The sequence below is a fragment of the Heliconius melpomene genome, chromosome 7 (genome assembly GCF_056956725.1).
Source record: "Heliconius melpomene rosina isolate 202511_hmr_F chromosome 7, ASM5695672v1, whole genome shotgun sequence".
Taxonomy (NCBI): domain Eukaryota; kingdom Metazoa; phylum Arthropoda; class Insecta; order Lepidoptera; family Nymphalidae; genus Heliconius; species Heliconius melpomene.
In genome coordinates, this window is record NC_140395.1 from 6,442,818 (window position 1) to 6,461,115 (window position 18,298).

An 18,298-nucleotide genomic window follows, 5' to 3' on the forward strand; every position below is an offset into this window, starting at 1 on the left:
CACTAGATTCCCTCTACCTACCCTGCTGTGTGCTAAAAAATCTTATAATATAAAAAAAAACCACAACCACTAGAGCAAATACTAGCCAACTTGAATTACACAAACGAACCTTTAATATCATCGATTGTAATCGTCATAATAAATTGCGAAGTTCTCATTGTTAGAAGAACTGTTGCTCCCATATTTTACGATATAGCGTACACAACTCCTTAAGGAATGTCTGTGGATGGAGAGATATACCTTGCAGATAATGCTTCAGATTTATAATATCTGTGTGTTAGTTTATGGAAGGTTTATGGGTTATTTTTTAGCACATTGTTATTATTATTATTAATATTGTTATTAATTATGACAATTTTATGGTTATATTTAAATTATTTTCATTTTCTTATTTTGGTAGACGTAGCGTATTTCCAAAATTAGGCGGAAAATGAGTAACAGAGTGTCTTAATTCTTCCTTCTTTTTTCTGATTGATGTTTCGTTATGGGATATTTTATTTTTTGTTTTATTCTACGTTTTTTTTATTATTATTGAACTGTATTATTTACATTTGCTCGAAGTCAGATATTGGTAACTTCTTAAATTTATTTAAAACGAACTATACATTTCTATATTTTATTAAACCACCAAAATATTAAATATAATATTGTATTATATTATAATATAAAAATAAGAACTTAAAGAAACACAAGTATGTACATACAACAGTTATACTCAGTATAGATAAAGGTGTTAGATGAATAAGCATATGTTTTTCATTAATTATACTCACAGTGTGAAAATTCCTTAACACACCTCTACGTGAGAACGTTAGGAGCTCTTTAAGTAGGTACATTAATTTTAACTGTTCACTATGTTTAGATGCATCTAAATATTAAGGATATTAAAGTATGGGGTTCAATTTTTTTTTAAATATAAAAAATTACGTTTATCAATAAAAAATAGATAAAACAGCAGCCATTATATTTTTTTTCAACTACTCACTTTTCGACTTTTCTCTTGCTTTATGTGGTGTATATAAACGCCTTTTATTTTTTTAAAGGCTTTTCTAAGGTTTTAAGGGAGGTAGAGAGAGGAGAGCTAGCAACCGTTTCCCAATTTTCGTTTAATTTAATGCTAGGTTCCCTCTGCCTACCCTGCCATATGCGTGATACAGAGTGAAGCTAAAAATACACTGAACCTTCAGTTTGCAGATCCACTTTGTATTTGCCTTGGCTTGTGGAACATTCGTCGAACAAAGGCGATGTGCGTAATCATTTTAAGATATTATTATTTGTATTTTTATAACCCTCGTGGGTTTATTTACGTATTCGTTTGGTTCTTCCCAGTAATTCCTTCCTTTATTTTTGTTTATGAAATGAAAGATAAACATATAAAATTTTGTTTATTCATTAATGTAAGCATTTACATTTGTATTTTAGTATGGAAGTCTATATAGAACTACCTTTATTTTACGTTTGTTGACTTAAAAATTATAAGAAATCAGAGTTATTTAGAAGTATGGCAGATTGTTATTAGTAAACCCCCCTAACTTTGCCTAACGTTTAATATTTATTTCTTTGACAGTAATTTCAAATGGTAAGACAGCGCGGCGTTGAAATCCGCCCTTGAACATAGGCGCCAACTCTACTACAGAACATGGACGATAAAATTGAAAAAATATATAAAAAACAAACCTAAACCAAGAGTTTTTCCTAGCACTGAATATTGCTTCTGCCGGAATTCAAACCCACGATCATCACCTTCACACATCTAAATTACGACATGATGGCGTCTAAATAACGCCCATTAACGGCACTATAGCGACCTGAATAAACCTTTTATTACAGTGACAAAGTTAAGGTTCAATTTATAAGCTATTCAAAGCACGAGGTAAGTTGAGTTCACAGCTACAACTATGTCGACAATAGGCTATTAGCTGCGTAAAATGTTGGCCACCCACAGATTATATTATACTTTGGTAATAATTTTAACTGTTATTAATAATATTATTACCTATCTATATATATAAAATCGAAAGGTCACTCACTCATCACGAAATCTCAGAAATTACATTTGCTAGGAATCTGAAATTTTGCATAGGAGTTGCTTATAGGACGTAGGTGCTCGCTAAGACGGGAATTTGCAATATTCGATTTCTATGGGGTTGTTTTTGGGGTCGAAAGTTTGTATGAAACTTCGTTACTACAAATGCTAGGAGTCTCAAATTTTGCATAGACGTCACTAGGACGTAGTCATGGAGACAGAAAAATAATAATAACATAGTTCACGCGGGTGAAACCACGAGCGGGCCGCTAGTATCTATATATGGACCGTTTATTTTGAAAGTGGTGTAAGTCCATTTTCTTTTGTTTCGAGAAAATTAAAGGTTAGTATGTCGATGATTATGCAATTTCATTTACCGACCGATTTTAAGTTGTTCAAAATATGGTTTTTTTTTGAGAAATTAAACACGGACTAGTTATATATAAAAAAATTACATTAAATTAAGCATGAATTACGTGATAGCTCATTTTTCTCAAAAATGGACTTACACCACTTTCAAAATAAACGGTCCATATATAAAATCGAGAGGTCACTCACTCATCACGAAATCTCAGAAACTACATGTGCTAGGAATCTAAAATTTTGCATAGAAGTTGCTTATAGGACGTAGGTGCTCGCTAAGATGGGAATTTCAAATATTCGACTTCTAAGGGGTTGTTTTTGGGGTTAAAGTTTGTATGAAACTTCGTTACTAATGACATTTGTCTTTGTCATTCGTTACTAAATGCTAGGAGTCACAAATTTTGCACATGGAGACGGAAATTAATAATAACATGACGCGCGAATATAAACACAGTTCACGCGGGTGAAACCGCGAGCGGGCCGCTAGTAATAGTATAAACGTTTTTTTATAATAGTTTCTTAGTATTTTTTTTAAGCAAATTCTGGGATTTGGCTTAGCGGGGATCGCGAATATAATTTATAGGTGCCAGGAAAACGACTGCCGTAGATAGGTCCCCTAAGGATTTCCACGATACAATTATTTATTGACACATAAATTGATAAAATTATCTATAAAAAAAAACAAGAAATACGATTCCGAATTTCTAAAATTCTCCAGGAACCCTTAGTGCCATTCGATTTCAGATCCAGCCAAAGGCAGGTAACATCTAAGATATCGGTAGTCAGTAATTGAAAGCGTGAACAGGCGTGACGGTAACTAACTTACTTTATGGTGCCTCGTGACGCCTTCGCCATAACACGGAACTTATCTACCAACGAGAGATGGACTTAGTTATTTTGTAATGGCATTGCTGTTTTATATTGTGCTAGTTCTACGCTTGCGACTTATCCGAATAGAATGGACGTATATGTATTTTAAATTATATTTATATTAATAATAATAATAATATGTTACTATTACTACAGATTAATAAAAAAATAGTTAAAATCCGTTGCAATATTTGAAAGATGCAACGGTGCAGGCTACATTGCTTTTAAATACTATGTATGCACTGTAATTTTTATATCATTTTATAAGTATATTTCGTATTCTTTCTACGATCGTGGATTCAATTCCCAGTGAAGCACTATTATGTTTGTTGTGTATATAGGTCTAATTGGCGTTATGTAAATAATGGCATGAGTGATACTATCGTTTCTGTTCTGCGCTTTTCATTTCAATTTTTTCTTCAGGGTTATCAGTATAGCTCAGCTGAGAAGAATTATTCACTTCCCCCCACTGAGGTTGATCTAAAACAACTGTTTACAGACACTGCGGCACGACGGCATCAGAATTCGGCAGAAAGTGGGGATCGGGGTGTCTAAACACTAGGTTCCCTCTGCCTACCTTGTATCACGCACACAGATGCGTGATACAGCGTGAAGTGTTTTATAAAACGAAGAATCCTATACTTACTCTCCTTACAAGTTCACGTACAGAATATAAATATTAATTATAATACCCACAACAATCATGACTCCATGATCTCGACACTTCATTTACCTGTCTATTTGTAATCTCATTGAATATTTACCCTATCTCAATGATCGGCGAGCTTAACGCAAAGCGTGGGAATCAGCTTAGTTACGTACTGCTGCTCTGGTTTATTAACAATATTTATTACTATCTGGTTCTGGTCATTCAAATGATTTGTAGGGTTTTATTTAATACTAGTTTTTATTTTCGGTTTCGTTCGCGTGGTTCAATAGAAGCCTGTACCTGAACTTTCACCGAAGTGATGAATGTCTTGTGATCCTACCTCTAAAATAATCTATTCAGTGTAAAAATAATTTATCAGTAGTTTCTGAGATTAGAGGGTTACGAGAACGTGAAGACACTCCGTTACCCACTTTTCGCCAAATTTTTCGAAGCATTGGGTGATGAGTGGTGGAACTCATGGTCGGGCTATGGAACTGTTTTATCTCTAGCCGAAAATTCATTTCGTAAAGACTTTTAAATAAAATCAGCAATATCACCTCACCACTGCGTGCACTAGAAATAATACGGAAATAAAACTAACATTGATTACTTAAAAAACAAAGAATTTGAAGAACGTTTAATTATTATAGTTATAGAGCAAATTGACTTTAACCTTACTCTGTCTTAGTAAGGTTTAAAATAACCTGTTTACAGAATAGAAAGTTACGGACGGAGCATTGAGGTAGGTCGTATTACCGAATTGAATAAATTAGCAATAAATATTTGAAATTTAGTCCAGTATTATCTAAATTGAAGTATGAGATCATCTGTTATTTATAGAATTAAGCTTTTAAGTTTAATGAATTTGGTGAAGCAACTTGACCTGCCAAGTGGATGGGTGACCTCGTTTTGAGAGAAACGATGGCATTTAAATCCATTGGAAATGTATTAATTCGAGATTTTTTGTTATATATATATAGATGTTTTTCCTATCTGGTCGATTATGAAGCAATATTATGATATTGTTTTAGAATATATTTAAAAACGAGTCAACTACCGCTAGGGGTAACAGTGAAGGTTAAAATTAACTAATATATTACGTACATAATAAAAAATAATATTATGAAAGTTAATTGTCATGATTTAAATTAATTATTTCATTAAATTATTTGATAACCCATCGGTTGTTTTTTAAAGTCGTCCCTCAAAAAATCGATGTATTGGCTGCATGAAAAATATAAATATAATTCCCCCAATTGACATTTTAATCCATAACCTCAACCATTAAATAAAGGTATAGCCTTTATTTAATTAGTTTAAACAACGTTATTAAACATGTAGCGTTCAAAGTAGAATAAAAGAAAAAAATGTTACCAAGTCGCGCGCATCCCGATACTGACTGACGTTTCAATTAAAAATAATTTATTTATAACATCGAAACCACCCGCGAGTCGACATCGATCTTTTGTTAGGCGGCACATCTCTAAAGGTATAGAAACTTTTGTATGGATAGTGTTGTTACATTTCTCTTTTGTCTGTGGTAATTATCGATTTTATGAATCGATTCTACTGTACGAGTATATTCTACGTACAAAGGGCGATGGGATATTTTGAAAATCATTCAATTATTTTTTTAATGAACGTTAGTCGCGCTCTATTAGTTTATGCTTAATTTTCGTAGAAGGTTGTTATTATGTGCTTTTTTTTAGATATTGAATCAATGTAATTTTACCGTGGGTTTTTATAAGAGTGACATGAGAATTTCTTACTTTAATACCTAGGTATATTAGCCAATGATTATCTGTTAAGCAGATTTAATGAAATAGTAATTATATATAAAAAATATTTTTTAATTTCATTGGTATGGTATTCCTATATTCCAATTTCTGAGTGTTGAATACTGTTACTATGCCAAATATATAGATTTAATGTAATGTGATTTGAACCTATGACTATCTAAATATGTGAAGTCAGATCTCTGACTTCAATATCTACATATATCTAAAATAACACAGTCGATATAAATACCAATTATTTTGTATAAGCAGTTTTATTTACGTATTTGCCTCGCGGCAAATTAGAAGGGCTGGTTTGATAATGTCAGTTCGTCACATTGAAATATAGCCTGTATATAGTTAAAGATCCCAGTTATCTAGGACTCGCTTATCTCGCCATCTAACTTAGCTTTCTAGGTCGACTTTGAACGTGCAATGCAAATTATATTTAAATTTTGATATATTGACTGTGAGGTAATATGTCTGATGGTAAACGAGATGGATGTGGGTTCGATTGCTGCTCGTAGCATCATTTTTTATTTTATTTTAGCGTTAGATTGTATCACGCACACAGTAGAGCAGGCAGAGGGAATTAAGGGGATTAAGGCATAAATGCTCCCAGTAATGATAGATTTTCTCATATACATATCTTCTATGTACAAACACCAATGAGTTACAGTTTTATTATAGTTATTTTATGTTATTATAAATATTATCTACATATAATTATATAATATTACATATACTTACTTAAATAGTTGTATGTGCCTTTCTATTTTTTTGTATTGACTGAATCTGAAACAAAACAAAAATAAATTTTAATTAATATTTGGCTCTAAGTGAGTACGTACAATACATACAAAGCTTAAATACAAAAAGTGAAAATTTTTAGGTATTTCACAGAAAAAGTTATTACAAACTTATATTTGTAGTTAATTCTCTTATCTTATTAAATGAGAACATATATAAAAAAAAAATAGAGCATTTTTCCCATGGGCCTACAGTATGAAATTTGATAAGAAGTAAGAAATTACAGAAAAAGTAAAGGAAAATTCCGAAATATCGAAATTTATATTACAGAAAAAAACACTTATCAATTGACATTTGCATCATACGTTTAAACTTAAATTTGTCAATTTTTATAAGTGTTACAATCCAGAAACTAATACGGATTACGGAACCCTCGTTGGTCGAATCCGACTCGCGCTTACCAATTATTTTTAATATTTTAAAATTTACAACGAAATGGTAAATCTTTAATTTTGTACCAAACAGTATGATGTATGTACGGACGCACGTAACAAGATGACAGCGACGATACGTACGTCGTTGTCGGATTATAACGAACGCGCTTTGACATTACATTTATACTACTTGTAGCTATATATTAGACTTTTGTTTTTTCTTTGTAAAATGGAATATTGCGTATAAAAATAAGGCTTAGAGGCCGCGGTTATGGGTTCGATTCCCACTCGGGGGAATACATTATTTTCATTTTCACGATCTGAGAAGAAGACAAAGCGTGCCGTTGAGTTGCGAGGGAACAGTGTCTTAAAAATATTTCCCATCTGTTCACAAAATAAACCCCTTAATAAATAATATGTAATAAATATAATGTATAGGATTTATATATTTATAAACAGTATATATTAATATGGAGCTATGTAGTTCAGTAATATATACTTCTGATGTAATACAAAAAGATACGCTTATAGGAAGACTTTGTGACCAAATACGGGGAATGTCCACTTTAATCGTATCGCAACAATGTTAACGGATACTAGCATTGTTTGGTTGAGATTATCGTCAACGGAATGTGACTTAAATGTTTGTAAACTATAGGATTTTAGTGGCGAAACTCAACGCTGCATTAGTATATATAAAATTACTGTGATATAAAAGGTTTTTTTTTATTATTATTATTTTAAAATAATAATTACAATTTTTAACAAAAAAAAACCGACTTCTTCAATTTCAACCGGATCCCATAATCAGAACCTAAACAAGCTTGCATCAAATTGCCCTTGAAAGTTTGCTTCCAAATTAACCAAATTAAAATGGGACCATACGGGAAGCACCAGTTTTCTCTTAATAAAAAAAGAATCGTCAAAATCGGTTCATTCAGTTAAAAGTTCTGAGGTAACAAACATAAAAAAAGAAAATACAGTCGAATTGATAATTTCCTTTTCTTAAGTTGGTTACAAATATGTTAAACATTATTGTTGCATGTTAATTGCGGAATTCAACGCCGCGCTTTAACAACAAGGACAGACAAATTCTAAATGGTTAACAAACTTCAATATATTTACTATATAGTTATACAAACATACATACATATATAAACAATTTGTCTAATAATAGATAAGGACGTTTTAAAAGAGTGAACAAACAAAAGAAGTCGTGCAAAAACGCGGTGAGATCATCACTAGTTAACGTCGTTACTAAGTATATAACGACATAGATTTATGTTAGTGATACACACGAAGGGCATTCAGTCGAGGTTTGTGTTCCGTTGACATAATTTAATCTGATTTTCCTCTATTTTTCATATAGGTATACTATGTTGTAGAGTCGTGGTCCAGGGGCAGAAAGGTAAGATGTAACGTGACGGTTATGGGTTCTATCCTTACTTGAGGTTTTTTTTTTTAATATTTTCATTTCTTCGCACTGGCGCCAAGGTGAAGAAATCCGTCATTCAACTCGCAATACTTCGAAAAATTCAGCGAAAAATGGGGAAATGCCAATCCCAGCTTCATGGTGTATCCCGCATGTAGACGGGTACCGCCGATAAACCCTAGTGTTAAGACACTTTGTTATCAGAGCGAGGAAACGAAAATATTACCTAAATATTTTATTTCCTCAAGCGGGAATCAAATCCACAACCTGTTAAGTTTACAGTCTACCTTTACGGTGGTACGTAATATTTATAATAATTTAATATCAGTAAAATAATAATTGACGACTCTGAGTTAGTAGTTAGTTAGAGTTAGAGAAAGTATTTTACTTTGGTTTAATTTAATAACTTCTAACGAAGCAATGCATTTAATCAATTTACATATTGGGCAACTACTAGCATAACGGGACAGACAAATTAAATATTTTGTTCACATATCCACTAACCACTATGTTTCCAAATGATTATGTTTTCCAGTAAAACTCTATTTGTTTGTAACTTCTAAGAAAAACTGTAGTGATATATTACTATAATATAAAAAATAGCTTCCTGTTGTGTCTTGCGTATATTAGGGTAAGTTAGGTTAGTACTAATGTCTAAAAAAACTATAGTTTATGTTATGTAATTATAGCTTTTATCACTTTTTGTCTAATGTCCTAAATATTTCTCATTGATTGGCGAAACCCAAAGCCGCGTTTCATCTCTTAAGATCGTTAAGATGAAAATAATTCATTACCCCGAGTAGGATTCGAACCTGCAACCGTCGTGTTTACAGTCAGCTAGGCCGCTGCACGCATTAGACATAATACGGCGTTGAGTTCCGCTATTCAACACGAGTTATTAGAAAAAGCAAAGAAATATCACAAGAATTCTAATAGATCATAGCATTTCTGTCATAACTCCTGCTGTCATTGACCTTAAGCACATGGCAAACGGTGGTTAGCCGTAACCGGAAATACGCAATCTTGAGGATGCGGTTTTACTATGAAACTGGAGAAGGGAGGCAGTTTCGCGGAGTACGTATCAGCTAACTCGGAAGTATTTTACTAGGTAGGTATTTGTTATGTTGGTCTATGACACAATTACTATTAAACTAGAAAAAATATATATAAATAAATATTTTTTTGAACAGGTAAGAGAATGCTATATAATTTGTAACAAGTGTATAAGAACGTATGGTTTAATAGCTTAAAATCTAAATAACACATTACAAGTCTTAAAAATATGTTAAAAAAAATTAAATGGACAATTATTTTCATTGTCCAATCAATTAAAGAATTAAACTTTTTTCAATGAATATAAAAGTTAATATTAAAAATATCAACTTTTTCACAAAAGGTAAGAGACTCTTTACTAAACTCTTTAACATTAAATAAATCGTATAGTTCTCTATACTGTTTAGTAAGGAGACTCTCTAACAACTTAAGAATTTAGACAGCGGAAGCTAAGCTAAGTAAGCTTATTATCATTCGTTTCACAATTTGGTGATAAGTGAAACTTCGTATGTAAATGTTAGTTCAATTGTCGATGAGAATGTATGAGGGTTATCGCCTTTTAAGTACAAAACATGTGTTTATGAAATAATGTTGGATATATCGGTATTACAAGAATTATTTATGTTTATGCGGCGTTGAGTTCGAGGAAAGTGGGTAATGGAAGTATCTTAATGTTAAGGAAGTGTCTCAACACTAGGTTTCCAGGTTCCTTCTGTCTACCCTAATATGTGCGGGATATAGCGTGAAGCTAAACATGTATGCTTATGAAACCATCGTGGTGCAGCGGTACTTTGTCCGATTCTATGTAGATTCGGTTTCCATTTTGGGGTATCGTTTATTTAATTTCATCTTTTTACGGTGTTGAATATCCTGCTATATATGGCTTATAAAACTATATATATAGCTTTGTTTAGTCTCTGCTAAGCTAGTGTTATAACACTCCGTTCCTTGTCTTATAAAGAGATCGAGGAAATAGAATAGATTAATAAAACATAAACAAATATATAATTTTATAATCTTTATTAAGAAAAGTAGCAATTTATTTTATTCAAAGACGTAGTTTCAATGTAAAGTATATAAATGGTATGTCTGACATTCCATGTCAATAAAAACACTTTAAAGGTTAAATATTACAATTAACGTGTTTTTATAATCGACATTATTGTTACCTGTTTAATCATTGTCCACCATCTGGTGATGATGTCATATATGGTAGGTTAGTTAGTAATTAGTAGTTCGATTTCCGGTATCGACAAAGAATTTGTTGTGAAGATACTCTGTTTCTTACCTACCGACCAATTTTGGAGACATTTTGTGATGATTGGCGGAACTAAACGCCGCGCTTTATATTAAGATATTTCATATAAACATAAGCACAGCTAAGTTAGATGTAAAATATCACAGCCAATCCGAATTTCTGCATAAACTATAATTATATTTTATCTATATATTTTAATTTGACATTTCAATAGCAATTTGAAATAATGTTTTTGTTGCCATAAGGGATTTAGTGTCGGTATTATACAAACGTCAGACGACAATAGGTGTAGCAAAAACTGCCTTCCGTAAAAGGGCAGTCTGGCGCAGGCCGCGGTGCCTCGAGGTTTGGATATAATAGGTTGATTCGCTTTTATCTATAGTAGATTATTTGAAAGTGAGATGATGAGTGATTGCTTATCAAAAAATAAATTAATTTTAATATAGCATTTTTTTTTAAAACAAAAAATATATGTATTCGTATTGAGGTCGTCTTGGCATAGTTGTTAGGGAGCAATGGTTGTTGATTCGATCTCCACTCAGGCGAATTTAATATTTTATAATAAGCTTTTATTTAACTTATTTAAAAATTAATTAAAAAATCCTTCTATTTTGTCTATATCATATTTAAAAAGATAATTATCTCTGTTTGTTTGTACCCCTTTAAAGACACTAATCTGAATATTAGTATTGTATTTGGTATGCAAAATCGTGCTAGTATTTATATTGATCGATGAGTTCGGGGGGAAAGTTGGGGGTCAAAGGCGAGACGTCTTTTCTCTTCAATGATGGAAATGAATGCATTCTACTGTAACACTAACATTTAACTGGCAAATACACTTAACAAATGTAGCCTCAGTTATGTCTAAGAATCTTTGGTTTCACCGTTGGTAGGTCGAAAATATACGAGTATAGTTAAAATACTTCCTTACTCACGCACCGCAAAATTTTCGAAACATATCTTGTTACCAGATCCCAGGAAATGAAAAATTAATTGCTGCGCAGTTAGTGTTAATGTTAAAACACTGTTGTTATTAAGACACTTCTGTTCTCCACTTTCCGCCGAATTCTGGAGGCAATGTGTCCTAAACAGCGGAAGTGCGAGGGAAATGAAACAATTTTTTTTTTATTTCCTCGAATGGGAATCGAACCCACAACCTGTCGCAATTACAATCACATGCTTATGTCTAGGCGACCTGACTGGTTTTGATCAGTAAAATATTTAACAGAAATCAACTTAAATTATATCGGAATTTTAATATATCCTTCTAAACGTTTAAAGATACTAAATTAAGCACTCAACAGGAAATTCCGTACTTTATCGCTGTATTTATCATAAATTAACCATCCCGGGAAATGTATCATTCAAAGTTTACACGGTACGTTTTGATTAACCTTTGAGCCCTGGATTCTCTTCCTTGCTCTAACGATGTAACCCAGAATCCTGGCGCAAGATTGCCTCGCTTGACTTTTGTGCTATTTCTGATATGTACAAGGGTAATTGACGGACAGACAGACAAACAGACAGACAGACAGATGAAAGGTAGGAGCTATCTAATAAAATTCTGTTGGTTTATGTTAAGAGTTGTAACAAATGACGTTTTATGAAAGAAGTATTTACATAAGGGCAGTGCTGGAGCAGAGGGCCTAGCTTGTGACTGTACTGTCTCACTCGAGCAAATGAAATATTAAATATATTTTCATTTCTTTGCTCTAATGTCGAAGTAAAGCACGGCGTTCAGCCACTCAAAACGTAATAACGCCTTCAGAATTCGGCAAAAATGTTAAAGGGTCTCCCTTAACTTAATAGTAGGTTCCCTCTGTCTACCACACCGTGTGAATGTGAAGCTAAAAAAATATCTTCATATCTATTGAGTGGCGAAACTCAACGCCACAATTTGAGTATCATATGATCTATATAGATATCTATATAGATATCCAACAAAAATATCTTTCAAAACTAATAGCATTAAAGGTGCATTTTAGTGTAGTTAGAAGTGACTACTGGCGCTATATACAAAGCAAATTGCATGAATAGACAAGCAAATTACAATAACTAAACAGACAAACACTCATATAATATGTACATATATAGCTATATATATAAATGTGTCAACATTTTAATGAAGTGGTTCTAAGAAGCTGTAAAGGCTATATCTTTTAATGAATGGTGAAAATCTTAGAGTAAAAATACTGTAAGGCCCGTATTTGTCAATCGCTCTCAAGTCTGAGATCGAGCTTAAGATTTCGTTTTTGTTACTATATATGTAATTTATGAAGTTCAGACTTGAGAGCAGACGATCACAGGATCAATCTTGAGTTGACTCATGAGAGCGGGAATACGGGCGTAATAGTGTCACGAAACGCGTGTCGTTATATTTGTCGTGAGTTTTTATTTTTATCCGAGTTTTAATTATCGTTGCCTATAATAAAAGGCTAGAATTTTCAAATATGCTTATGTTAACCTTTTACGTATATTAAAAAAAACACTTTCCATTTGACTTTGCGGGCGAAGCCGCATGTTAAAGCTAGCATTATGTATGTATTCGTATAAGAAAAAAATTGTGGAAAATAACTTAATCCTAATACAAATATGAATCAAGTCTTTACCTCTTCTATTACTTATTTTTCACTTCGCACTCAAATTAAGGCGACATCTTACCACCGTTCCGACTCATTAAAATATCTGCAACGGAATTAAGTAGATATAAGCGACGTAAAAACTTTATGAATAGCGGCCTTATATTTCATTAAAGGAACCTTATAGTAGGTAGTTAGGTACTAGGTAGGTACCCAACGAGTGGTCTGGATTCCACTTAAAAATTCTCATTATGATGATTGCTTAAAAATTTTAACTGGAAGTGTTGTGTACGTTAAATGAAAGATATTTTTTTTATTAATGCTGCTTCTAGGATTTTTTTAATGTCTTTATTACGTAAGTCCCCATGGTGGCACAAAGGCACAGAGTTAAAGCGTAAAAACACGACGGTTGTGGTTCGATTCAATTTTTCTCAGTCTATACTAATATAATGAAGCGGAAGAGTTTGTTTGTTTGTTTGTTTGTTTGAACGCTAAGATCTCTGGATCTACTGGTCCGATTTACTTTGTTTTTGTTTTGTATGAAAGCTGCATTCTTCAGAAGTGCTATAGGCTATATAATATAACATTACACATATATACTAATATATTTTAAAGTACTTTCTAATTTGACATGCAATTTATTCTGCCATCTTAATGACAACCGTCGCGTCGCTACGCAACCGTCACCGCGACATTTTGATATTCATCCTTATGAAAATATATATAATAGTCACTTTTAGCATTTCATCTAGATTGAAATTATATTTCTATAGAAATTATATTCTTATATTTCAAGCAGGCGTAGCCGCGTCCGGGTCCGCTAGTCTTGACTAAGACTAAGCGCGGCGTTGAATTCTGCTACACAACAAGCAATGTCTCGGGGGAGGTACGAGGGGAACGGAGTGTCGGAGAGTGAGATAAAAATAGTTTTGTTAACTGCTTTGCTTGGGCCAATTATAAAATAATTATATTCTGTTATTAAACTGATATGTCTATTTAATTTAAAATAAAGAATATTGAAACTCAGAAAAATTTAAGTGTACATAAATAAAATATATCGTAATTAAATATTTATGTGATTCTACTTTGTCTAACAGCTTTGAATATATACTTAATAACTTTTATAATATTTTTTTTGGAATGGGATTTAGGCAACCACAGTATTGATTCTTAAATCAACTGTAAAAAAAATAATATAATATTTATTAGAAATCCTAAGAAGGAAATCCTTGTTGAAATTAATATTTTTTGCAAAACTCTGACATAATCCAAATTACCAAAGATCAATTAAAAATTTAATCCAATCTGCTGTAACATTGCTTCCTTGTGAGAAAATGTTTGTTTTGAAACTAGTGTTTTTTTTGTTTATGGCAACACAAAAAGTATTTTAAGATAAGATATTAATAAGTTTAGATTTAAAGAAGTTTTAGATTTCAATATGTTTTGATGTATTTTTCTAAATTGTAAATTCGAATTTATAGGTATACTTTTAGATTTCGATTCTACAATAAATGTTTGAATAATGAAAGTGGATTTAAAGCTTTTGTGTGAAGGATTTTTTGAAAAATATAGCATATAAGTGGCGTATATATGTATCTATTGCGTAACCTATTACCACAAGCAGAAAACGAACCCGGTACACAAACGTTGCATCTTGTCCCATGTACCAAAGCTACAAAGGCATTTGAAAGCACAAACTTAAAACATACTAATTAGTTAGGTATTCAATTAAATTAATCAAAAAGGAAAAATAAACAAAAATCAAATCTGCGCATCCATCTACAGCTAAATTCAAAGCAGCCACAACTCGTTAACCGTACTGTACACATATAGAAAAACACTCAACAATTACGTGATTCAACTCACTTGACCTTTGCTTTTAAATTTAATTAATGGTCCCGAGTTCTGACATAGTAAATAGCAAACAAACAGACGGACAAATTACACGCATATCTCAAAGTAACGCAACCTCTGTCACAGTAACAATACGCCACTTAAGTAACATGTGACATGTCACTTTCTAGTGTCGTCACATGTTATGTGGGTCATGGGGGTGATGGTACTGTTTACCATAAGCTATAAATTACTATTAATATAAATAGATATAAATAAGCTATAAATAACTATAAATATAAATAGATATAAATAAGCCATAAATTACTATAAATATAAATAGACATAAAAAAGCTATAGGAAGATTGAAAATGTTATACGAAAGCTTCATAGTGGATTGAGGGTTTGATTTTTTTTTATATTTTGGGTTCATGCTGTATCCCATAGCAGAGTAGACAGAAAAAACTTAGTGTTAAGGCACTTCTTAACGAGGTTGACGAATTTTTAAGGCATTAAGTGTTCTGAATTTATTATTAGTCTGAAAAAACCAAAATATTCAATAATAATAATTAATTTCCCCGAGTGGGAATCGAATCCACAACCACGGCCTTAACTCGACGATTAGTTCTATATATAATATTTTTGAAAATATTTACCTTACTCTTAGTCCGTAAATTTGACGACTTTTGGCATTTATCCTAAATTAACAGTGACGAAATATATTTGTATATTAAAGCAAAATCGATTTATTTAAATTGGCGAAACAAATTATACGAGTTCCTATTCATAATAAACATTTTAACGTGTCATAAATATTGCTGTATTAATATTGGTTTGTCATTGCGTTTATTAGTTCTACGACCATTAGATATCTACAAGGCTATTTAAAAATAATTATTTTTACACTATTAATAGTAAAAGATTTTTTATAAAGTTTAGCAAGTACATTTTCTATTTTTATTTTATAATATTTGCAGAAAGGCTTATAAATAGAAAAAATATATATTTCTTTGTAAAATATGTAGGTATTATTTTTGCAATTTCCCTTATATTATATCGAAGGTGACCGCCGCTTTTTCTTGTTAGGAGAGCAAGGAATTGTAAATTACTCATTCCCCCGAGCGGGAATCGAACACACGACGCTGTGTTTTTAGTAACTTTCTGTTAAGAATAATATAAATAATAAAAAATATAGTATTACGTTTATATGATGTGAAATGTTAAGACATGCTATACCGGTTCGAACACAGCGGCTCAGTCATCGCGATCACTTTCACTAGTCGGTTTATTTGTTTTGTGTACACTCGCCTACGTAATGGTTGATTTTTATAGTTAAAAAAATATTATTTATTTAGTTTATAATTTTTTAGCTTAGATGTAATGATAATATTTAATCTGATATTATTACTACGTGTACAATTTAAATATAAGTATTATAGTTTATTTTACAATAAATATATTTTACTGAGTGATTTTAATTTATTTTGTAAATAAAACCGAGGCCAGTTGAGGCGTATAGGGGTACAAGTATGTGACTGTAAACGCGACTGATTGTGGGTTCGATCTCCACTCGAGGAAATTAAATATTTATATAAATTGATATTTTCATTTCTTCGCTCTATTAAGGCAAAGTGCGGCGTTGAATTCCGCTCAACACGCAATACCTCTAGAATACAGTGTGAAGCTGGTTTAATTTAAATTTGATTATAATTTATTTTGTGGCTTTTTTTTTCGGGGACTTAATTAATTTCTTATTCATCTGCTTAGACAGATCCTGTTCTAGAATAGAATCCAAGAACAGTATACATTTGATAAAAACACAATATATTTTTATATATATATATATTTCAACCCAAAACCATCTCTAAAATGCAACCTGCCTAAATTGTGCCACGACGGTTTACAAGATGTAATATAAATAAAATAACAGTGGCCGCTCACAGTAATTTGTTATGTTGACTAAGATATGCAGAGTTATGTCCGACACGCCCCGAGCCTTATGAGAGAACACCTTAAAAGGCAGTACATTCATAGTATAAATTGTTAAAGACAAATCGCTTAATATTCTTTTTAAGTACTGTATTTTTATTCAAATTAATCCTTTTAATACATCCATTTGTTAGATGCGAGAGAGTATAGTAATAAAAAAGAAATGATAACTTTAACTAATATGAGGTATTAAATATTTAATTCAATGGACTGGTTATCGAATTCACTAGCCGTCGCGTGTACTGACTGACGCTTGTGCCCCTGCGCCACGGACCACGATTATCCTCATTCGATCTACTTATGACATAACAAAAAAGTTTATTACACCAGAGGCAATATTTGTTTAATTTATTAATGACTAACGTAAAATATAAAAATAGTTTATAATTTGAATATACATAAAAATATAAATAAATAAAGTAAATAACTTTTTCACATCTCTGTACCAGCATGTAGAGTACTTTCGATTTCCAAACTGTGCAAGGCGATACCATATTATCATTGAGAGTATCGTTTTATGAGAACTTTATACGCTGTATAGTGTTTTTGTATAATGATTATTATATACAGGGTGTAACGCGATAGACGGATCAACGGTTGTCTATGGGTAGAGGACCTCAGTACCTATCCGTTTCACCCCCATGTATGTTAGCCGATTTTCAGTTGTTTGGCTTATATTTGAGAATTTGCGATTTTTTGGAAAAAATATAATAATAATATATAGTACTACACATACAAGTAGTGGTGTACACTAGAATACGCTTTAAAAACAACAAAAAAAATGATAATACAAGGGCGCAACAAACTCATAATGCTATTTAAATAAACTATTAGTACATTCACTCGAAAGATCGTGCAATTTATCAAATAAATAAATGTGTATAGTATTTCGTACTCTATTTGAACAAAATCGATTTAGATAGATTATAGCTTCCATATAAAGCATAAATCATGATTCAATGGGATTGCTAATATTACAGGCGTGAGAAATAGTAATGTATTTCAAGATACATCCGAATCGATTCAATTAGTTTGAGATATCGATAATGGAAATTAAAAAAAATGTAATTATCGATTCATTCGATTATGCTAATCATTCGTAATCGCTTTGTTTATGATGCTTTTAGTTAATAGATTAGCTGTATTTATTAGCAATAGGAGGATTTCATAATATGGTTAAATATAATATGTAATATATAAGCATTTCTGAATTTTTAATAAAATGGCCTAAGTGGGTTAAAATATTTTTTTTTGTATATTTACACATACAATTCACAATTTAAGAAT

At 31.7% G+C, this 18,298-nt stretch overlaps 1 protein-coding gene across 2 annotated transcripts in view; it reads right to left on the minus strand.

Annotated features, from left to right (window-relative positions):
- Positions 1-18,298, minus strand: part of LOC146537526 (uncharacterized) — a 78,214-nt gene that overhangs the window by 28,751 nt on the left and 31,165 nt on the right. For both annotated transcript variants that reach the window (XM_085188033.1, XM_085188034.1), the window contains one exon: positions 6,434-6,478. The gene's annotated coding sequence lies outside the window, so the exon portion shown is untranslated. The remainder of the gene's footprint in view (positions 1-6,433; positions 6,479-18,298) is intronic.